Here is a 23413-nt window from a genome sequence, read left to right as displayed (position 1 = left end):
GTGTTGTTTTCATTGGCTAATGAATAACGAAACTGCCTTGGCCTAGCTGATAGAGGCAGAACTTAGGTAGGCGGAGAAAACAGAACTGAATGCTGGGAGGAAGAAGGGCAGAGTGAGAGAAGCCATGGATCCTCTGCCTGAGATGGACGCCCGTTGGAATCTCTGGTAAGCCACTGCCACGTGGCGATACATAGGTTAATGGAGATGGGTTAAACTAATATGTAAGAGTTAGCCAATAAGAAGTTAGAGCTAATGGCCAAGCAGTGTTTTAATTAATACATTTTTTTGTGTGTGGTTATTTCAGGTGTAAGCTAGCCAGGAGGCTGGGACAAACAAGGGGCCCTCCCCTTGCAACAGATTGGAAACAGTTTCCTATGTTTAATCCATGCCACTTACCCGGTAGTTTCCTTAAACACTTTGCAATGACAATGAAATATAGACATTCAAAATTACATTGATTAGCTGAGTGTGTTGGTACCATTCTGTAATCTCAGCAATTGACAGGTGGAGGCAAGAGAATCAGGAGTTCAAGGTTATTGTTGGCTGTAGAGTGGGCTTGACGCCAGTGTCGGTTATAAGAGACCCTAGCTCAAAACTGTCTGTCTACTTATCTTTCTGTGAAAATTGGGACTCTAGCTTACTTTAGGCAATATTCTAGTCTAGCTACTACCAATTACTTGTACTACTTTGTGTAAGTCACCTTCATCCTCCAGGATTAATGTTTAATTAACCATTAAATGAGAATTTGAGCTGAAAATAGAGTCCTTTCTAGCATTTTATATATATATATATATATATATATATATATATATATATATCAATGGCAAGCTAGCTGTGTATTTCATATACAATAGATTATCAACGAGTAATTTTATTCAGTAGAATTACTAGTGAGAAAGAAGCAAGTTAAAATATTAAATATATATCCAACTTTTCTAATCACTTTTATTTTTTTCAGGTTAATGGAGATGGGTTAAACTAATATGTAAGAGTTAGCCAATAAGAATTTAGAGCTAATGTCCAAGCAGTGTTTTAATTAATACATTTTAATTAATACATTTAATTAATACATTAAAGCATTATTGCATAATGCAGTAAATATGCACACAGATAGAGCAATCAGTTCTTAGAGGTCAAGGAAAAATGAAGTCTTCTTATTCTCAGAGATGAAGCCCGAAGTGGACAGTGATTGTACATGCCTATCACCCCAGACTATTCATTTTTATTTTATGTGTAGGTGTGTGTGCTTGAATGTATGTGCACTCTGTGTGTGCAGTGCCTATAGAGGCCAGAAGTGGGCACCAGTTTCCCCAAGAGCTGTAGCTACAGGCTGTTGTAAGCTGCCTGATGTGTGTGCTGGGAACCGAAGCAGCCGGCTTTCTTACTTGCTGAGTCATCTCTCCAGCAACATGTTTTCAAAGTCCCCAAGGTGTTTACACACCACTGAATAAATCTGGGTTTCACAGGATCTCACCCTTTCCTCTAGTTAGCTGTTTCTCCAGCAGAGTCCTTCTGTGTTACCACAGAAAATGACCCTTCTTGGAGGACTGGTATCTACTCTGCTGCTTGCCTTAGCAAAGCAGCCCAGAGCAGGAGCAGGCTGCATTGAGCCACCTGCTGTTAGGAATTAACAAATCCCGCCCTGGGGATAACTGCTCTGTTTTGAAAGAAAATAAGGTGGTGGTAGCCGGAACCCAGGTGTCCTGACTCCCCAGCAGCTTGGTGCTCACGTGTGTGTGTGTGTGGGGGGGGGGGGACTGTTCTGTATCACAGGGAGGAACTGTTCTATATCTCATTGTTTCCCCTCATGTGCTTGAAAAACAATGCATCAAAAAATAAATGAAATCTTCTGCTACTGATGCTTGCCTTCTGGGAACTAGGACATATTTCCCATCAGCCCTGTATTGCCCAGGAGTACATAGGCAGGGCGTTTCATCCAGAGTAGCTGTTGAGCATAGTGCTGCCTTCCTTCAGCTCCCCTCAATGTGGAGGCTCCTGCAGGCTGCAGCAGGGCCCATAGATTTTCTTATAATCCTCTTTCTCCTCTCCTCTGTCTCTGTCTGTCTCTGTGTATGTCTGTCTGTCTATCTCTCTGTGTGTGTGTCTGTCTTTCTGTCTCTGTGTCTGTCTCTCTGTGTGTGTCTGTCTCTGTGTGTGTGTCTGTTTTCTCTGTCTGTCTGTCTGTCTGTCTGTCTCTCTGATGCATGTTTGTATATGCATGTGGTCATGTTTTTGGGCTGAAGTCAAAGGTGGACATCAGGTGTCTTCTTCAATCACTTCTCCACCTTGTTTTTGAGACAGGGAACCTGGAGACTGTTCTTTCCACTGGTTGGCCAGACAGCCTCTGGGTTCCCCTATCTCTGACTTTCCAGTGCTGAGTTTACAGGCATGCACTATCACACCTGACTTTTTACTGGGTGCTGGGTATTCAAATTCAGTTCCACTCTTCGCTCTCATAATCTTAGTTAGAGGGGAAGTTAGTTAGACCTCAAATGCAGAATGCCTTTTATAACAAAGTGTGTGTTCTGTACCCTTTGGCTTACGTTCGCTTTAAGGATTTTTACCTTTGTTTCAAGCATGACAGGCCTTCGAGCTGTTCTCTCAGAGGCTATACCCCAGTCTGACAAGCCACATCTAGTCTGCACTGGTTCCATCTCACATGCCAGGCACTGTGGGAAGTTCGGCTATTCTGTTTACCATTTTCGTGCTGAAGGAGGTGTTGGATTTCCCCACAAAGGAATCATGTTATGAACAAAGTGAACTTGTCCAAAGTCAGGCACCTAGACCTCAGCCCCAGCCATTGTGTTGACAACAGTGCTCTTCTGAATGGCAGAACTTGTAGATTTATATCTGGTCAACTTGTTCTTCCAATAAGAGTCAGCCACTGCTGGAAACCACACCTTCCAGGCTTACAACACAACATCACTCATTGGGTTGACTGATTCTGAACTTTATTCACATGTAACTGAAAATCTCACCTCTGCATTCCCATTGCAGGGTTCTAAGTATGTATAAAATGAACCCCGTGAGGAAGACTTCCCAATGTTCAGGCAGGTAGACTTAAGAGAGTCTCTGCTTGGCTTCCCTGGGTGAGGCTGGGGGCCCTAGAAGCCTAAATGTATTAACTTAGATCACATAATCAGGACTCCCTTTGCTGTGATCTATTCTTCCCCACTGCTTTTCATTCTCTGTGATATTTCAACCACCAGGAGAAAGATTTTATCCACTTACTTTGACTCTACTGATTTTTTTTTTTGCAACTCAATCATTAAGTCTTTACTATGTGACAGAAGGGAGATTTAGTTTACTTTCTTAGGCTTTCGTTAGACTTTCCCGGGGCACAGAGAGAAATCTCGTGGATGTTTATGTTGTCAGTAGCTAACCCACAATCTCCAGGTAGTTATTGCCCGCTGAGTGACAACTTAAGCATGAAACATAAGACGTTTGCTGGATGGAAGTTTTTCAAGACATGTGAATGTGACGGAATATAGAGTAATAAATAGAGAAATAAAGAGTATGGAGAATGTGACGGAATATAGAGTAATAAATAGAGAAATAAAGAGTATGGAGAAGCTAAAGCTGTCCGGGGGTAGACATGGGCAGAGTCGTGTGGCTTTATTTTGTAACTATGTAAAAAGATCTGTGTATCTGTGTATTTCTTCAGCCACTAATGTACGCAATTGCCCCTTCATTCAGCAGGCATTGATTGGATGTCACCAGGCACACAACATTTTAGGTGAACGCTGTGGAAGACAGAAAGGTGGGGCTGTCTTTAAGTGAAACTTGACGGGTAGAAGAGATAAGGCATATGCAGTGAATACAAGAGAACACATGCAAGGGACAGGGAGAAATAAAATATCAGCAAAGCATTTCGTCTCCGGCTAGATAATGAAGAGGATTCACAGAGCAGATTGGATGAAATCAGCGGCAAGGATCTAAAAGGTATTGGGAGTTATGGGGACAAAGGAAAATGGCAGCTCCTTCAAGAGAGTCAATGCCGCTTGAGGTTATCAAAGCAAATTCCATAGCTGCTTAACACACTGTCTTCTCTAGGATCTTTTCTGTTTCACTGGGGTATTGCGGTGTGTGGGGTGTGGGTATGGGGAAATGGGGGTGTGGGCTGGGAGGTGGGGGCATGGGGAGAGGAGGGCATGGGAGGAAGGTTTGGGAAGGTGAGATGGGGGTGGGCTAAGAACCTGGGAACTACATTTTCCAGACTTCCTCACCAATCAGTTTTCTCTTAGCTGAGAGGGTTGAGAGGTAGGAGGGGCAGGAAGGCTGGCTGCAGTCACTGGGACTGCAGTAGAGGCAGCAGGACACTGGCTTTCTTCCTCCTGGGCAGCAGGGCTGGGGATGTCCCCAGCAGGAGAAATAGTTCCAACAGCAGTAAATTGTGGATTCATGCTGAGCACTGTGCCCCTATTTTTCCTCATTCTTCCAAAGATGGCTAATAATCAGTTATTATTATTGTTGTTGTTGTTGTTGTTTTTCGAGACAGAGTTTCTCTTTGTAGCCCTGGCTGTCCTGGAACTTGATCTGTAGACTAGATTGGCGTTGAACTTCCAGAGCTCTGCCTATCTTTGCCTCTCGAGTGCTGGGATTTAAAGCCACAACCCCAGCTTTAATTATCATTAGTTATAAAGTTAAAGTTTTAAGAGTTTATATACTATGTAAATCATTTTCCTTGAAGCACAATTTGCCTCTGGTAATTCACGTTCATTTGAATTAAAAGCCCCTTATGCATCTGGTGAGTGCTTGCCTGTAGTTTCGTCCTTGAACCATTTGTGTGCCTGGTGCCCACAGAGGCCAGATAGCCTAGAATTGGAGTGGCAGACAGCTGTGAACCACCAAGTGGGTACCGTGATTCGAGCTCAGGTCCTGTCCGACACCTCTGGAGAAGTGGCCAGTGCTCCTAACCACTGACCCGCCTATCCGTTCCTGAGCTGGATTTCAGAGGATGCTGAGCTGAGCTTTAGATACTCTGAGAGTGTGTGCGCTGTGCAGCCTCCGTTCACAGCCAAATTCTTCCTTAAAAAAAAAAAATCAATATTTCTGTCTCTCCCACATTTTCTTATGCCATTTGTAGCCAGTCCTTGTGATTCTCCTTGACCTCAGGTAACATCTGGTTTTGAAAATTGTATAAAGGTTTTTTTTATATATATAAAAATGTCTATTTGAAGTAAGGTATTTCTACATGCAGGAGAAACTGTGTGAACCTTAGAGGAGCTAGTTCTTTCTGTATGAACCGTGGAGTGGGTAGCTCTCGGTGTGGAGACCCTGTGTGAACTGTGGAGGGTTTCCACAGCATTCTTGGTCTCTTCCCACTGAATGTCATTAGTGCCAGTGGGCCAGTTAAAAATGTCTTCAGACATTCCCTAGTGTCCGGTGTGAATTATCCACAGCCTTCAGTAAAGAACCATGACTGTAGGTTGGTGTGTTTCTAGCTTATATGCTGTAGCACAAACAGTGTTACCTTTTTCTTTTACGGCCCCAAAATATTACACTGGATCCATAAACTACATTTTTTTTTCAGCCAGAACTGTTACATGGAAAAACCATTCCTCAAAACCTAACCAAACCAAAACAGAAACAAAAAAACAAACAAAAAATTCCAACTGCGTCTCCTTCGTTCCTTCATTCATAGAGGAGTACGTAGGTTACCTCACCTCCTAACTAGTGTGAGGAGTGTGATTGCAGGTGGTGCCCATGGGAAGTCCTTGGGTTCTGTTTATGTTTTTGCATGTGTGGGCATGCATTTCCCCATATTGTACAAATTTTCATACCAATAAACAGTGTACCCCAGCAACAATAACAGCAATATCTTAATGATGGCCATCTTAGGTTTAGGGTGATCATGCCATGGTGGTTTCCTGTGCATTTCCCTGATAATGAATTAATGCTGAAGATCTTTATATCCCATGTGTAGATGTAATAATATTTTGAGAGTTTTGCACGAATAAGCATGAAGGACATTGGTTTGTGGAATCCATTCCTTGCATTGTCTGTGACTTTGACATCAGGGTGAAGATGGAGGTGTGCTTTTCTCTCCTAGTTTTTGGGAAGAGTTTGAGAAGAAGTTCTACAAGCCTTCCCTATTTTGAAAAACTATACCTATGTCTGGTTTCCTTCTTTGTCTCAGTTAATGTTGGCATTGGGAAAAGAAAGGTAGGCTGAGCTCAGACTGGCGAAGGATTTGAATGCTGGGCTGAAATGTTACAACTTCATTAAATTTATATGAATGGATATTATGTTGCTACTTCCGGAAGAATTTGCTGAGAATGAAGGTCAGTGAGAGAACAGATCCCTTGGTTTAATCCCCAGCACACATCGTCCAGCGTATGCCATGGCACTGGTATAGATCTTATTATTTTATTGTTGTAATGTATTTACTGGGCTCCATCCTTCCACATTAAACCTCCTTGGCTCTTCCCAACAGTGGCAGACGGGCGAAGCTCCACTTTTTCTGCAATGTATTTCTTCAGTGTTGAAGAATGTAGGTCAGTGTAGCCACACTTCATAAAGCGATCTCTATTGTATGACAGCCACACTCCCGTTTCTGGCCACCCTGTTACATGATAGCACAGCAAAGGAGCCAGGAGACACTGGAGAGCAGGGCTCTGGTGGAACACAAGGTCCTGTTTAGGAGGCTAAGTCCTAGGACCCAGCAAAGTAGAAATCCTTTATTTTGCTGTAGGAAGGGTTGGAGAGGGAGAGACATGAACAGGAATGTGTCCTCTTACAGGGCATTTCCAAAGACAATGAAGGATTTCAACAGACATCTGTGAAAGGCGCATAAACAAATCCCAAGCCGCAGAACTCAAGGCAAAATTTGAGACTCAACATTGACAGGAGTGTTTTGGCTTTGTGTGTAGGGATCATTTACATCCATCTATTCAAACTGCCAAGGTCAATTTCAGACTTGGGATATCTAAAATCTCTGACAGTTCTGACCACCTGTTGCACCAGCGAAGCCCATTTAAAGCTATGGAGACAGTAGATTTTTGATACAGTAAAGCTTGGTCCTATCCCCATCTCACATACTCAGTCAGCCTTTGACTGCTTGAATCCAGCCCACAAATGGTTGATTAGGGGAACTGGTGTGAAGGAAGGCCCATCTCAGTCTTAACTACAGCAAAAGGCCTGGTGTTTGGGGTTGGAGCGCAGGTCAGTGTCCCAATGTGCAATCGATTTAGTTGGGTGTGTTTACACGCCTTCCTGGAAAACAGAGCACAGCAGTGCTGGGCGCAGTTGTGAGCGCCCTGAAAACATAACATAGCTTGTGCTGTCGGCTGACAAGCATTTCTAGCTCTTTGTGTTTAGAACAGCGAAAGTCTGAACTCGTACACTGTGTTTGCCCCCGCAGAGGCGGTTCTTGGCCATGGATTTAGGTTAGAACTGAAGAAGCAAGCACACACAAGTTAGAGGTCAGCGTGGTTAGGCCATGGGGGTGGCAGCTTGGCTCTGGGTCGAGAGGCCTTCCCTACCTTCACCGTGCCCTTGCAGATGCAGGCCCCTTCTCATGTCGAGTGTGTCTTCTGCTTTCGACGTTGTAACCAGGCTGGTAAAGTTGAGCGGTCTGAAGTGCTGGTGACTCACTCAGTTCGTCTCGTCAGAACACAGCTTCGAGCGCGGCTCTGGTAAAATGGCGGCTCCAGGGCAATGATGGACCCGAAGCGCTTCTTTATCTGGACAGTGTTTGGGACAGACAGACTGCTCTCCTGACGTAAGTGTCACACTTGCACTGGCTAATGGGCTTTGGCGATCTTGGAACTAGCTCTTGTAGACCAGGCAGGCCTCGAACTCACAGAGATCCGCCTGCCTCCTGAGTGCTGGGATTAAAGGCGTGCACTACCACCACCTGGCCTCCAAAGCTAACTTTATTTAGGAGGGGTTTGGAAATATGAAAACATCCCCGAGTGCAGGAGCAAGCCTAAAAAGTAGAGCACTCTGTCTCCATTGGTCAGCGTGGGGACTTCCTGATATGCTCGGATGAGCCTTTCACAAGCACCTGAGTTAGAACCTCTGGTTGCTTTCAACCCCTTCCATGGCCTTACTTTCTCTCGGTTTTCAGTAGTCATATCTTGAAAACACTAGCTCAGGGGCTGCCTTCATTACCACAAATTCCCCAGCACAGAAGAGCGTGCCTTCCCCCGGGCTGGGAACGACACTCATCAAATGATTGATCCTGGTACACATGTAAGCCTGTCCTTTTGGCAAAGCGACAAGCAGCGACCATCTCCTGGCATGTCTCCTAGAGCTTCAGCCTTCGCTGTATACCCTGCCCCAGCCAAGCACTCAGGATGGGGACTTGACATCCATTACAAACATATGCGCCTCTGTGTGTATCTAGTTACTGTTCATACAGATAAACACAAAAAGGAACAGTCACAGCGTTGTGTATTACTTCTTTTTTTTTCCCAGGTTTTTTGAGACCTAGGTCTTGTAGACCAAGCTGGCCTTGAACTCACAGAGATCCTCCTGCCTCTGTCTCCCGAGTGCTGGGATTAAAGGCGTGTGCCACCACTGCCTGGCTTGTGTATTACTTAAAAGGAAAGTATGTTTTATTCTACTGTGAAATACGGTTTTCCCTCTTAACCAGGTTTTACAAAGCGAATCATATTCAATATTTAACCCTCATTAACTGCTAGGGACCAACTTCTCTCTCAGACAATATGTTTCTTTCACTTCTTTGTTGGCGTTTTGATTGGGGCAGGATCTCACTGTTCTCTAGGCTGGCCTGGGCCTCTCTCCCTATGTAGTTCAGGCTGGTACCAGACACAGCAACAGTCCTCCTGCCTCAGCCTTCCAAGTGCAGGCATTAAGACCTGAGCCGCCATGCCTGACTAACATGCCACATTTTGTCTGCTCCATGGCAGACCTTCAGGCTATTCGTAATTTGCCTTGTGGTAAGACTTTCCCCTCACATATGCTATGCACGTGTTGAAACTGCATCCCTCCCGGGGTGCACTGTGAAGCAAGGCCTTCTTGAAATCACTAGGTTCTGATGCAATTGGTGCCTTACCAGAAGCATAACCAGCTTGCACATGTGCTCTCTCTCACTCAGCCGTGTGAGGACGCAGCACAAAGGCAGCCAGACATATCTGACACTGGCATCTTGGTGGCCCCCACTCTTGGAACTAGGAGAAATCAGTATTTGATATTTAACCCACCCAGCCTGTGGTACTCGGTGCAGTAGCAGGAGTAGACACATGCATGCTTTTTCTGCTAGGGTTTCAGCTTCTCCGAGACGCTAGCTTCCGCCTTCCCTTGCTTTTAGATCATCTTCTGGGTAAGGGCTTTGCGAGGAGTCTGGGAAAGCAGCACCCTCATGCCACTGTGTGCTTCTCTTTCCAGAAAGTAGCGTCACATTGATGAAAGACATGAAGGGGTGTAAAACACCATCCTATAGTCTCAGCGCCATGAGCCTAGCTATAATAATTGCTGCTCCTTTGTCAACACCCACCACTGTAGCCTGTGCCCTAGCTGGGGACAGACAGGGAAGGGGGAACAGGCAGCTAATAGCACCTGTACAAAAGGGTAGAGCTGGTGGCCAATAAATAACCAAAAGTGTTCCATTTTCTTAGCCACCGGGGAAATGCAAATTAAACCGATTTAAGACTGTAGCTCTCATCATTCGAAATGGCTACCAACGAGAAAGCAAATGGAAAATGCCAGTGAGGATTTGGGGAAAGAGGTGCCCTTCCCACCACTAGTAGCAATGCAAGCAAAGCACCGTAGGCACTCTGGAAGTCAGTCTGAACTACGGTCTGGTGAGCTAAGCCACGCCTGTGTGTACTATCCCCTGTAGGCTAGCGGGGATACTTGCGCATGCGTGGTCATTAATGCCCAATTCACAGCAGCTAAGAAAAGCAAGCAGCCCAGGCACCCAGCAGCAGCTGAGTGCATGCACACAGCGCGACTTCGCAGTCATAGAGGAAGGGGAAATTATGACGCTCGCGGGAAAACGGATGCAATGGAAAATCGTTGTGCTAAATGAAAAGGTTCAGACTCAACAAGACAAACCCTGCTCATTTCCTCTCACGCGTGGGTGCTAGATTCAGATTTCTACATGTGTGGATGCATTACACTTAGGCTCTAGACTCAGGTTTCTACAGTGTGGATGCATTATTGCTTGGGTTCTACATTCAGGTTTCTACAGTGTGGTTGCATTACGCTTGGGCTCTACGTTCAGGTTTCTACAGTGTGGTTGCATTATGCCTGTGTAAGTTATAAAAGTAGAAAGTAGAGGGAGGAGAGAAGGTTTAAGGGAAGAAAGATGGAAGCAAGGAAAAGAGAGAAGATAATGGGGTTTGCGTGACCCAAAAGCAGAAGTAGGAGTTTGGGGGAGGGGGCAAGACAAGCAGATATGCGTGGGGGGTGAGGGCAAGGAAGGTCGAGTAAGAACCAAGTAAACTGGCAAAACTGTGGGAATGCTCTGGCATGAAAGCTGCTACTTTCTATGCAGTTTTTTTTTTTTTTTTTTTTTTTTTTTTTTTTTTTTTTTTTTTTTTTTTTGGTTTTTCGAGACAGGGGGGTTTCTCTGCAGCTTTAGAGCCTGTCCTGGAGCTAGCTCTTGTAGACCAGGCTGGTCTCGAACTCACAGAGATCCGCCTGCCTCTGCTTCCCGAGTGCTGGGATTAAAGGCGTGCGCCACCACCGCCCGGCTTATGCGGTTATTTTTTTAATTAAATAGAAAATAAACAAATAAAAACGAGTTTGGGTTAGACCTGTGAGAAGCCATTTTTCCTGGCATCAGCTCTTGTCAGACCCTCTTGTCCTCCTCTTGCCCCTCCCCCTCCCTTTTCTCTTCCTCCTTCTCCTTCCTTTTCTGTTTTCCTAGCTCCCCTCCTCTCTCATTACTTTTACATTAGCTTATAATATTCTTTCCCATACTCGAGGCTGCTTGAAAATAGGCTGCTACCTCAGACAGGCAAAGTCACTATCTCCAAGTCCCTGTAGGATCCACTCAAAGTGGCAGAGTTAGGGTTTGACCCCGGCTCTGCTGTGCTGGCTCTGCTGGCTCTGCTGGCTCTGCTGGCTTCAGGGTTGTTTAAGACCCAGGGGCTTTCAGAGTTGCCCTGAGGGCTGCTGGGGGGGATTTGGGAGGCAAAGCATGGGCAGATGAGGATGCTAACAAAGATGATGACAGTAACTGGGACAAATTTCTCTGAGCTGGTTCTTTGCAAACCCTTTTGATCCCACCCCGTGTCCCTTGGCATTTAGCATGGTAATATACAGAGGCAGATGACTAATTAATACAGTACCGACTCTTTGTTAAAACCATTTGTTAAACCACTTCATTTATTTTCCTAATCTGATCTTCATTTCCTTTGCCAATCTGATTTCTATTTCCTGGAGAGCCAAAACAAAACAAAGCAAGCATCTGGCCGCTGAAAGGAACTCCAACAGCCTTTTCCTAAGGAGATGCAGCAGGAAGGGGGAAGGACCCGGGCTTCATTAGACTCTGGGCTGGCTGCTTCTCAGAGATGCATTAGCTTCAAAAACATATTTCTTTACTACATTTCAACTAGACACAGGGGATTGGTTTTAGGACTCCCCAAGGACACTGATGTCCATGAGTACTGTTGCATAAAACTGTCTAGGATTTTATAAGTCATGTGCAAAACTTCTTGTATGATTGAAATCATCTCAGGGTTATACTACTACCTAACGCAATATAGAGGATATATAAAGAGCTATCCTGGATTGTCGAGGGGACAATGACAAGAGAAAATCTCTGTGCATGTGGAGTACAGACAGATTTTATTTTCCTTAAATGCTTTCCATTCATGTTTGGTTGAAGCCATGCATAAAGAACATGGGGATACAATGGCAGCTTACGCTGGGCTAGATTTTGCTGTGCAAAACTGAACCGATTTGTGGAGTGATGACTCAGTTGGTCAAACACTTGCCTTGCAAGCTCAAGGACCTGGGCTTGATCCTCAGAACAGACTTACAAATGCCAACCCTGGTGGTGTGTGCCTCTAGCTCTAGTGCTGGGAGGCAGAAACAGGCAGAAGAGCCCTGCCGACCTGGTAAACTTCGGGCCAGTGAAAGACTTTGTCTCAAAAGACAAGGTGGGTAGTTTCTGAAGAATAATCCCTAAGGCTGTCTTCTGCCCCCCCCCCCCCACATTCATACACACACATACACACACACATACATATACACATACACACACACATACACACACATACACACACACACACTCACACACACGAAGGAATGTTCATGGCTAATTTGTGCCTCCCACTCAGTCACAATTGGCACTGTGCTAACTCTGCCACTACTGAATGGGTTAGGGTCCCTCATGGCTTATTTTCTTGGCCCCAGTTTCTTTCCACTGAAAAGGGGTGTGTAAGAACTGGTGCTCTATAATTCAATGTCAAGGGTGGTTCTGCCCACCATGATTTCCTTCTCTGAAGAGCCCTTCTAACCCCCAATATTCCTACATACCCAATTAACAGCACTGCTTAATTAAATGTCCCAACCATTCAGATAGCAGAGGCCTACTCTGCACGAACAGTCACGAGCCTCCATCCTCAGTACTATACAAATAAGAGAATGGCAATAATTGGCATTTGAAGGATGGAATAACCGAGTCAGAGTGTCTGGACCTCTTATGTTGATTTATTAAAGGGAACCCTAGGAAGAGACTTGGTCCTTTGATTTTAATTCTATGTGGTGCCCATGGCATAAGGTATGATGTCAAATTCAGGAGCCTAGCCTAGACAATGAGATCCAGACACAAAGGAAGCCTTGGAGGCTCACCAGCTTACGGGGTTTATGGGGACAGGAAAATTTTCCCTGTTCTTTCCACCTCTGCCGCCTGACTAGGTACTTTCCTGCTTCTCGAATGATCTGAGCTGCCTCCCCAAGGCAGGACCACCTGCGTGGAACTCTGTTGCTGGCAGCAGTGGCTGTGAACCAGCCAAGACTGCTGCAGTGGGCTAAAGATGGGAGGGGAAAATGTGAGGCACTGACAACGTCTCATTTATGGGTGGGCCGCCAGGAGGGGAAAACTGCACACAGGATGTACAAATGAGCACTTTCCCAATATTGTGGATGGAAAACTCACGACAAAAGCATTCAATCCTAATTTAGCTCAACACGTGTTCACAAGGCCAGCCCGCTGGACAAGCCCTCTGGGAGTCCCTCGCATTTAACACAGGGTTACGGCTTTAGCATTTCCTCCACTAGCCGAAGAATTATCGCCCCTCTTCCTCCTTTTTAAACTAATGAGGGCTCTCCAAACCCCTTGTGCACACGGAGGCTGCAGCAGAATAGGGAACGAGATCAATCTTAAAGTGCAGCACTTGGCAGAGTAATGTCTCCTCAGTACACATCTGGGCCACATCTGGGTCACATCTGTCAGAATCCACATTCCTTCACAGGAGTGTCGATCTCATCCCAGCTAAAATAGGTACTCATAAATATTAGACCGAGCCACCCACCTCTTGTGCAAAGCAGCTTTTACTAATTAACAGCACAAACTTCCACATTAACATCCACAGAGGTGCCTGAGATATTTGAAGAGTGTCTCATAATTGCATCTTCCCTCTAGGTTCTCAAGAAGTTTTATGGTGTTTCCACCACAGAAAGTTGTTTCAAGATGTGCATAGAATCTAAGTTTTAATTTTTGAAGGCATCATGCTGCTATGCTTTGGTAGGATTATCAGTAGGAGAGAGTCGCTTTCTTTTGAATTTTTTAACCTCAAAAATATATAAAACACAAAAATCTTAAATGTTTATTTAGAAAAGAGCCGGCCTCTTCCCTTTGGTTGTTGCTTGCTATGTTTGTCATTGTTCCAATGTTTCCTGGTAGCATAAATCAATAGATACTATGAACTTGTGTTTTTGACAGTTCTACCAATGTAAGCATGCTCAAATGTCACCAAGAGCAGGTACTTTATTGTTTACTGATGTTAGCCTGTGGTCGTCAGAGTTTTCTTCTTTTTTTTTTTCCTGCTTGCACCTAGTTTATTTTACTTTGTCTCAAAGGAATGTCTGCCTGAGACTATTTCCAATGTTTCCTTCACCTGAAGGATGCTTTGTCAATGACTGCAAGTGCAGAACAGAGTGTGAAAACCCATACCCACCTGGAGCTCATCGAATGTGTGCACCCAGGGCTCAACTGCGGGAGGCTCCATGACACCAAGGAAGGCACCCCGAGCTCAGCTACAGGAGGCTCCGTGATACCGAGTAAGCATCTCCAATTAAGGAGATGCCTGTGGAGCAGACCCCTGTATCTCCAAGGATGCTGACCTTGGTTGGGTCCTTGATCATTTCAAGTGTGTAATAAAACTTTCTAATTCAGTAGAGTGAAGGACCAGGCTATGTTTAGTTTTCATTCAGTGCCTATAAGAGAAAATGTCTCTGCAGCAGGTCAGGGGGCATGGGCAGCACAGAGCTGATGGGACTCCTGGTAGTTTTGCCTCAACACTTTGACAGTGAGTCCAGCATTAAAAGAAGTGTGGTTTCTCTCTTCTTTCTTTCTTTCTCTCTTTCTTTCTTTCTTTCTTTCTTTCTTTCTTTCTTTTTTTCTTTCTTTCTTCTTTCCTTCCTTCCTTCCTTTTTTCTTTCTTTTTTTTCTTTTTTTTTTTTCTTCCTTCCCTCTCTCCCCCCCCCCCCCCCCTCCTCCCCCCCCCCCTCTTTCTTTCTTCCTTCCCTCTTTTTTTTTTTTTTTTTTTTTTTTCCTGAGAAAAGGTTTCTCTGTGTAGCTTTGGAGCCTGTTCTGGAACTCACTCTGTAGACTATCTGGCCTCAAACTCACAGAGATCTGCCTGTCTCAGCCTCCCTACTGCTGGGATCAAAGGCATACGCCACCACTGTATGGTTCCTATTTAGAGCTGTGGGTTGAGAGATAAATAAGAAATAAGTTTCTTTAAGGGAAAGATGCAAATTTTGATAATCACACAATTCTGGATCAAGGAAAGACTATCCTAAATATGGATGTGTAATCACAGCAGACCCTAACCATGAGTGAGTATGGCATACTCTAAGCATGAGTGTGTAAACTCAGCAGATCCTAAGCATAGGTGTGTGAACTCAGCATGTCTTAGGCATGGGTGTGTAAGTTCAGCAGATCCTAGGGATGTGTGTGTGTGCTCAGCAGATCCTAGCTGTGAGTGTGCAAGCTCAGCAGGTCCTAAGCATAGGTGTGTAAGCTCAGTACATCTTAAACGTGAGTGTGTAAGCTCAGCAGGTCCTTAGCATAGATACTTAAAGAGAAAGTCCCAGCCATATACCTTAGAAGAGAAATAGCATTTGACTCTAGAAGAAATTCACTGTGTACATTATAGAAGCCGTAGGTCAGAGGAGCACACATTCTTAACTATATTTGTTCATTAAGATAGAAATCACAAAGAAATAGGTCCTACCATTATGATTTCTTTCTAAGTATTAAATTCTCAGACTGTATATAACATTTAGAGAGAAATTGGATCTCACTATGTAGTCCAAGTTGGCATAGAGTTCCCTATGCAGACCAGGCTGGCTTCAGATTGGCTACCATCTTCCTGTGTCTCCCCCCTCCTCAAGTGCTGGGATCTGTCATGTATTTTCTCTCTCCTACCTTTGGTAGACCAGGAAGACCACACTGTCAGCAGTTAGCAACCAGGTTAATGACTCTGATCTCGACCGCCTTGAATCCAGAAAAACTAAAAGTTTAACCTGTTGCCTTTTTTCCTTTTAGAACTTAAATTGATGGCTCTAAAGGCCCATGAATCTGAGAAAACCAAATTTTTTTAAAAATATTTTGCAGATTTATTTTATGTGTATGGGTGTTTGTGTGAATGTGTACTGCATGCATGCCTGGTGCCTGAGGGCAGAAAGGGCATCAGATCCACTGGGCCTGGAGTTATAGATGATTGTGGCCCACCATGTGGGTGCTGGGTATCAAAACCCGGTCCTTTGCAAGAGCAACACCTACTTTGCACGGCTGAGCATCTGCCCAGTCCATTGGAAAGCCAATCTCAATTCTTTCAGTCGTCTTTTGCTCTGTTGGCTCAACAGCTCATCTTGGTATGGAAGGCGTTTAAAGTATTTTCTCTATCCAATGCACTATTTTTTTTCCTGTTTAATTCAAGAGTTAACACCTGTGCTGGAAAGCAAGAGGATGCAACCTGTGAGCTGTGCATCAGTTCTTCAGCTTTAAGGAACAATCCTGTTTGCCAAAGTTAACCTCCATCAACATCACAAGCGAGGCGCGACAAGATGGAAAGCTACTTGTATTTTCCACAGCTATTCTTTGAGGATTCGAAGTCCTGTTTCAAGGAACCCGTGGAAAGGTCCAGAAAACCAAATATACAAAACCACACCAATGTGTTTACTTTGTAAATTCTCAAAGCTGAATCAAAGAGCAGTGCAATGGCTCAAATGACTGAAGAGAATGTTCTATTCTAGTGCCTCAAGGTGAAATTAGCACCAGAATAGACACCATAAAGGCAGATTAGAAGACAGGGCCTGAGAGGTTGGCCTGGGTTCTTTGGCCAAGCATTCTGGGGTATATTGTATTTGGTTTCAAACCCTCATTTTGGAAAAACATCATTTAGAAAGTGCAATGGTTTAGACGTTGTCTCCAGGGTCCATATGTTTACAGCTCTGTCCCCAGGGCAGTGATTTTGGGAGATGGCTGGGGACCCTTTAAGATGTGGGCCCAATAGGAGAGATCCTTATGCCACTCAGAGCTGGGGACCCTTTAAGATGTGGGCCCAATAGGAGAGATCATTATGCCACTCAGAGCTGGGTTCTCAAGAGAAATTGTGAAGCCTCATTCTTTTCCCGTTTGATGACAGGATCTCCCCCTCTCACAAGGCTCCTGCCATCTACCAAGAAGTGATTGGAGTGTCGTGGGTTCCCTTGTAAGAACATTAGCCATGCTGTTTCGACTTGCAGCCTTCCCAGCTGTGGGATAAATAAATCCTTCCTTTATAAAGTCAGCCAATCTCAGGTATTTCATTATAGAATGAAAATCTCACTAACGTGGGAGGCCTGATAAAAATGTCAATTCTCCATTTGCTCTTTGTGAAGATTTGTGAAGGCCAAGAAACTCAATCCATTTATAGCCCAAGTGGGTGTACAAATTGCTCTTGGGGAACTCTGGGTACCAGAAAGAACCTGGGTTTGCTTGTCGATGGTGACAAAAACATGCATATCCCAGCCCCACAGGGAACCTACATTGTACCTTGCTTGTTTTGAGACAGGGTCAAGCTCATGGTCCTCCTGTTTTCCTGAGCGCTGAGGTCAGGGGTGTGAGCCATTGCATCTGGTGCATCTGGCAAGTATATGTGATCTTTCATGTGATTTCTAGAGTGTGCCCCGCTCAGTTCCTCGTGTACAGAAGCCTGAGCACAGAGCTAGACATGCAGTTCAATGGTAGGGAGCTTGACCAGCGTGTGCGAGGCCTGGGTTCAGGACCTAGGAGAGAAAGCAGTGTGTGTGTGTGTTGGGGGTATTTAAAGATTAAGTAAAATATGCAAAGTTCTCTGCAAGATCCTGAGCACGTGGTATTTACTTGATGGTGAGTCCGTGGATCAAGTGCCCTTGCATCTTTTCATGGCCTGCTGAGACATCCTTATTCTGTCCTTTTTTTCCAGATCAGCAAAAGAAAGGATGAACTGTTTGCCCAAATTTGCATAGGCAGCAGGTGGCAGGGCTGGGCTTTGACTAAGACCTGCAGCCAAGAGCTTCTTGGCAGAGATATACATTAGGATCAGGTGACTTCAGTCCCTTTCCCTAATGTCCAGCAAACACCCACACTTCACTCGCTAGCACCCTGTGGGTCTCACCCTACTTTCTGATGCCTCATCAGACGAAGTGGTTCGGGGTGAGGTCTGGTCAATACCTAAAGTTAGGAGCTGCTTTGCCTGTAAGCAAACACTTGCTTATTGCAGATGCTAGAGTCCCCAGGTCCTCAGAAGAAAAAGATAATATGCAAATTAGATCTTGGAGTTCTGTCTCAGATGAGCTACAGTTTTATTAACAGAAGCAACCATGAATCACAGTAGAAATTTCAATTAGTCTTGTTGAAACATGTCCAACCACTGTGACCTAAGATTGCAGGTCCTGGGTAACATGCTTGCATATTTGTATGTGTACAGATAGGTCATATGAGTGTGTATGTATCTCTGTATATATTCTTCTTATTTTTTTGGTTTTTCAAGACAGAGTTTCTCTGCAGCTTTTTTAGAGCCTGGCCTGGAACTAGCTCTTGTAGACCAGGCTGGCCTCGAACTCACAGAGATCCGCCTGCCTCTGCCTCCCGAGTGCTGGGATTAAAGGCGTGCGCCACCACCGCCCGGCTTCTGTATATATTCTTATATTTTATTATACAATCTATGTCTGTATAAGTACTGTTTTAGGCACATATGCTTACTATGCAATATACATTTATAAGCATGTACATATATCAATCTGTATATAAGCATGCATGTTTTTGCACCGTGGAAGGTGTCCACACACATTTCCACAAACGCTCACGTATGGCTATGTTCTATATATTCATTCACTCCACTGCATAAATTGTGTGCTAGCTTTATAACAGAGCTGATAGTTTCTTTCTTTAATGCCCTACTCTGCATTAAGTTTGATTTGTCAAACCCAATTTTCTAATTAACTGCTTATTTAAATAACAGTGCCTGTGTTATTATGGCACGATTTTCCCTTAAAAAAATCCGTTCCACTGTTCTTGCTGCACAGCAGGTGCTTGAGAGAAGTCAAGGCTTCTGCACTGACAGCTTGGATTGAGGTATAAATCTTTATTTATAGAAATGAAGAATTTGTTTTATTAAATCTTCTTGATGGGACCTCAGCCTTTCTCCCTGCTGTGAACATTGGTTTCCAGGGGAGTACTAGCTACGCCTGTTGTTGGCTCACGGGCAGGAGCACGCATTGTTTCACCGCAGGATTCTAGCCATTGCTTCTTTCTTTTTCTTTTTAATAGTCTTTAAAGTTTTATTTAAGTATATGATGCACTATCTGCATGCATACCTTCAGGCCAGAAGAGGGTGCCACATCTTGTTACAGATGGTTGTGCACCACCATGTGGGTGCTGGCACTTGAACTCAGGACCTCTGGGTGATGCTCTTCACTGCTGAGCTATCTTCCCAGCCTCTGACCCATTGTTTCTTTTATTAGTGAGGTATAGTAAGAAAATTTAAAACCATGACTGTCTGTGAGCCATCAGTCATTGAGTGTGAAGGCAGTTCCACTCCCTGCACTGTGCTTAAATCTGGGGATACAAATCTATAGTCAAATGCAGAAGATAGGAATTGTCTCATGTGGGTGAGCGGTGAGTGTAGTGTGTGAGCTGTGTGCTGAGCGGTGAGTGCAGTGGGTGCAGTGTGTGAGCTGTGTGCTGAGCAGTTAGTGCAGTGAGTGCAGTGTGTGAGCTGTGTGCTGAGCAGTGAGTGCAGTGAGTGCAGTGTGTGAGCTGTGTGCTGAGCAGTGAGTGCAGTGAGTGCAGTGTGTGAGCTGTGTGCTGAGCAGTGAGTGCAGTGAGTGCAGTGTGTGAGCTGTGTGCTGAGCAGTGAGTGCAGTGAGTGCAGTGTGTGAGCTGTGTGCTGAGCAGCGAGTGCAGTGTGTGAGCTATGTGCTGAGTGGTGAGTGCAGTGAGTGAGTTGTGTGCTGAGCAGTGGCTGAGGTTTTTCTGCTGATGACAATGTCTGGGAATTCCTAATGGTACTGGATGAGCCAAGCTCTCAGGAGTGGTTGTTGATACATGCGTGCTCTCTCTCTCTCTCTCTCTCTCTCTCTCTCTCTCTCTCTCTCTCTCACACACACACACACACACACACACACACAGATTTGTACATGTTGTGCATGTGTGCATGAGTGTGTACAAGGGCATATGTAGACATAGGGAATTAGCCTAGACTCTCACTTTGGCTCCTGGTGTATGCCCAAAGGGAGGCTTTTGGAGTGAGAAGTCTGCCTGGTCCCCACTTATCCTAATGTTTCCAGAAAGGCCTAGATGAGGGAGGGGTATCCCAACTGATAAAACCACACGTGACCCTGGCATAGATATGGGGAGGAGAGTTTGGTTAAATCATTACAGCACAGTATATTTCTTATTTCCAAAAGTGTTCTTCATGATTTCCCCATCCCTGTTTAGGTCTGTACTCCATTTTTTAAAATTGGATTATGTGTTTTTTTGGTGAACAATTTCTTGAGTTCTTTGTATATTTTGGAGATCATACCTCCGTCTGATGTGGGGTTAGTGAAGATCTTCTCCCATTCTGTAGGCTGTCGTTTTGTCTTGTTGACTGTGTTCTTTGCTTTACAGAAGCTTTTCAGTTTCAGGAGGTCCCACTTATTAATTGTTTCTCTCAGTGTCTGTGCTGCTGGGGTTATAGTCAGGAAGTGGTCTCCAGTGCCAATGCATTCAAATGTACTTCCCACTTTCTCTTCTATAAGGTTCAGTGTGGCTGGCTTTATGTTGGGGTCTTTGATCCATTTGGACTTGAGTTTTGTGCATGGTGATAGATATGGGTCTATTTTCATTCTTCTACATGTTGATATCCAGTTATGCCAGCACCATTTGTTAAATATACTTTCTTTTTTCCATTGCTTCTTTGTCAAAAATCAGGTGTCCCATCCCAAAGGGATGTGGAAATTGCAGTAAGGACTGCCACAGAGGAATCTGGTGAGTTGGACACTTTTAGAGGCCTCTCTCCCTCCCTCCCTCCCTCCCCCCCTCTCTCTCTCCTGTGTCTGTGTGTGTGTGTGTGGTTGTTTGTTCTATATTTGGAGATGTATATCAATGGGCATTTTTAACATTTCTGTTTGAGCTGTCCTCTGAAATTCAGCTTATTACAGCAAAGAACAAGACGGGGCAGATCTGAACCCACCAGTGAATCCATAAACCAGCTGTCTTAGACATGGGCTCAAAAAACTACCCGAGGCTATTGGAAGGGCCACTATCTATTAAATACGGTTTGAACATCACTAAGGCCCAGTTATGAGATGCAAGATACTCTGAGCACATGCATGATACCAAGAGTGGAGAATTTCACAGCTGCAGGCACACTGCAATTGTATTAGGCTGTGTGGGAATGGACTGTATGAAAAACAAAGGCATTTCATGGTTCGACATGGGTGCTTTTCTCACAATACCATTTTATGTATAGGCAAAGAGTCTTCCAAAATTAGAAAAACATCAGAAATTCACAACACTTTTGGTCTCAAGTCTCTCAGATTAGGGCTACTCAGGCCATATAACCAGTACAGAGTTCCACATGGCGAGGGCTCTCTTTCTAGCTTCCTATGACCTGACTCTAATGGTTGCTGATTGATTGGTGGGCTGGGCGGTGCTGATGCTGATGACCTGAGAGGTTTTGTGAGTGATGCTATGGGGAGGGCAGTATTTGCAGTGAGATCCTGATCATCAGGGCTGTAGTTAATGTCTCAGTAGTTCTCCCATGATCAATTAGGGAGAAGATAAATAACTACAAGCAACCCTGCAGCTCTGGCTCCAGAGCTAATGCAATTCTGAGAAGAACGGGGTGACGTCAGCTCTCAACCCCACAAGCAAATGGTTTAGGATCAAGCTTACTGCTATTAGGCCTTGGGGACACATGAATAGTCTATCGAGAAATTGCAGGGCTGGGAAGATGGCTCAGTGAGTAAGAGCACTGGCTATGCAATCATAAGGAGCTGAGTTTGAATCCCCAATCCCCATATAAAAAGTTGGGTGTGGCTCTGCATATGCCCATAACCACTGTGCCATGCAGAGACAGGAGGATCAGTGGGGCTCGCTGGCTCCCAGCCTAGCTCCAGGCTCAGCAAGAGACCCTTTATCAAGCAAAGAAGTCAAGTCAGAGAGATTGATGGAGTAGGACATCTGGCATCCTATACACACACACGCACACACACAGAGCTACCACCACCGCCACCACCAACAACAAAAGTCATGAAGTTAGTGCAATGACAAATTATCTCTTGGTGGATTCATCTTCATTTAGTCTGCATTATTATCAAGAATTAAGAGTCATGCTGACAATTCAAAACAAGACTAAAGAGCTTCATGAAGCTTGCAGTGGTTTCTGAGCATTTGGTTTCATGACATTACTAGGCTTCTTGCGGAAATTTCTACATGGCTAGGCCTTGGAGCCTTTCTCCAGGGCAGTTCCCACCCCTGCTGCCTCTGTTCCTTCATCTCTCATCGCTGCTTTTATTCCCTTCTCTGCTGTGCAGTATTGCCACATCAATAAGCATAAATAATAGATCACCAGTCCATTTCCTCAAGGCACTAGTCACCCTCCTTGCTTATGACTTGGGACTAGTTTATCACTGTGGGCCTATGTCCCATGGGGGTAGGGTCACAGTGTTACTGCACAAAATTAGACACAGGGATCTGTGCTCCAGCCTGAATGCTCTCAAGATATATACTTAATTTTTTCATTAGTAGGCAAAATACAATGTACGTACCATAATGCAATCTCCCTCACCTTTCGTCACTACCGTTGGTTACCTTAAATTCTCCGTATCTGGGTTGGGTAGTGGTGGGGCACACCTTTAATCCCAGCACTCAGGAGGCAGAGGCTAGTGGGTCTTTGTGAGTTTGAGACCAGTTTGGTCTACAGAGTAAGTTCCAGGTCAGCCAAGACTACACAGATAAACCCTGCTTTGAAAAACCAAAACTAAAACCAACCAACAAAAACCAAAAATCCCCCCAAAACCCAAGACCCCCTCAAAACCCAAACAAAAACAAAAACCCACAAACAAATCACTTCATCCATTCATCTGGTACCTACACATCACCCATCCATCAATCACGTTTATTTGTCTATCATATATTCATCAATCACCTGTCACCCATACACACACACACGCATGCACACACACACACGCACACACACGCACACGCACGCACGCACGCACATGCATACATACATTCAAAGTGTATCGAACATAGCTGTATGGCATAACCTACAGTTATATATGCTGGTATTTGGAGCATAAAGGCAAAGCTGCCCTATAGGCAGAAGGTCCAAGAAAAGAACCCAGGCTGCAGCTTGGACCACCGGCAACTGTGCTGATTTCCAGCTGCCTCTGCATGCAGTCTTTGAACCCCTCCCCTGTTCACTTTACTTGAAGATGGACAGATGACAAATGTCACAGAGATCCTCTGTAGTCTCGAAAAGGTGGCCTGGAGCAAGAAGAGGGTGCAACTCTCACTGGGTTGCTTCAGAGGAGCTGGGAGGAGAAACGACAGGGAGACCTTGGAAGTGAGGACCTGAAGTCTTGAGATGTCCTCATGAGAGTCCAAGCCCTCCTGAGACAGGGGACTGCCTATAAACAGAGTCCCTGGCTTGGAAATGTTCTCAGGAATTGCCTGCTAGAGTAATTGCCTAAGAGAAAAGAGGGTACTGTGATTTGCCCAAGGTCACAGCAATAACCAGAGGCCAAACCA

At 44.8% G+C, this 23413-nt stretch overlaps 1 protein-coding gene and 1 long non-coding RNA gene across 3 annotated transcripts in view; one reads left to right on the top strand and one right to left on the bottom strand.

The window, feature by feature from the left end:
• Rnf150 (ring finger protein 150) overlaps positions 1 to 23413 on the bottom strand; it is a 204010-nt gene that overhangs the window by 5714 nt on the left and 174883 nt on the right. The gene's annotated exons all lie outside the window — the stretch shown is intronic.
• Positions 107 to 16940, top strand: LOC119801981. Of its 2 annotated transcripts, XR_005283327.1 has the most exons (5): positions 107 to 165; positions 3697 to 3942; positions 7504 to 7723; positions 14046 to 14202; positions 16089 to 16940. It is a non-coding gene; the product is annotated as an uncharacterized LOC119801981 (long non-coding RNA). The 2 variants fall into 2 exon arrangements; XR_005283326.1 differs by lacking the exon at positions 14046 to 14202.

This window comes from Arvicola amphibius, chromosome 15, assembly GCF_903992535.2.
Source record: "Arvicola amphibius chromosome 15, mArvAmp1.2, whole genome shotgun sequence".
Taxonomy (NCBI): domain Eukaryota; kingdom Metazoa; phylum Chordata; class Mammalia; order Rodentia; family Cricetidae; genus Arvicola; species Arvicola amphibius.
Note: the sequence above shows the minus strand (reverse complement) of the source record. Positions and strands in the feature narration are given on the sequence as shown.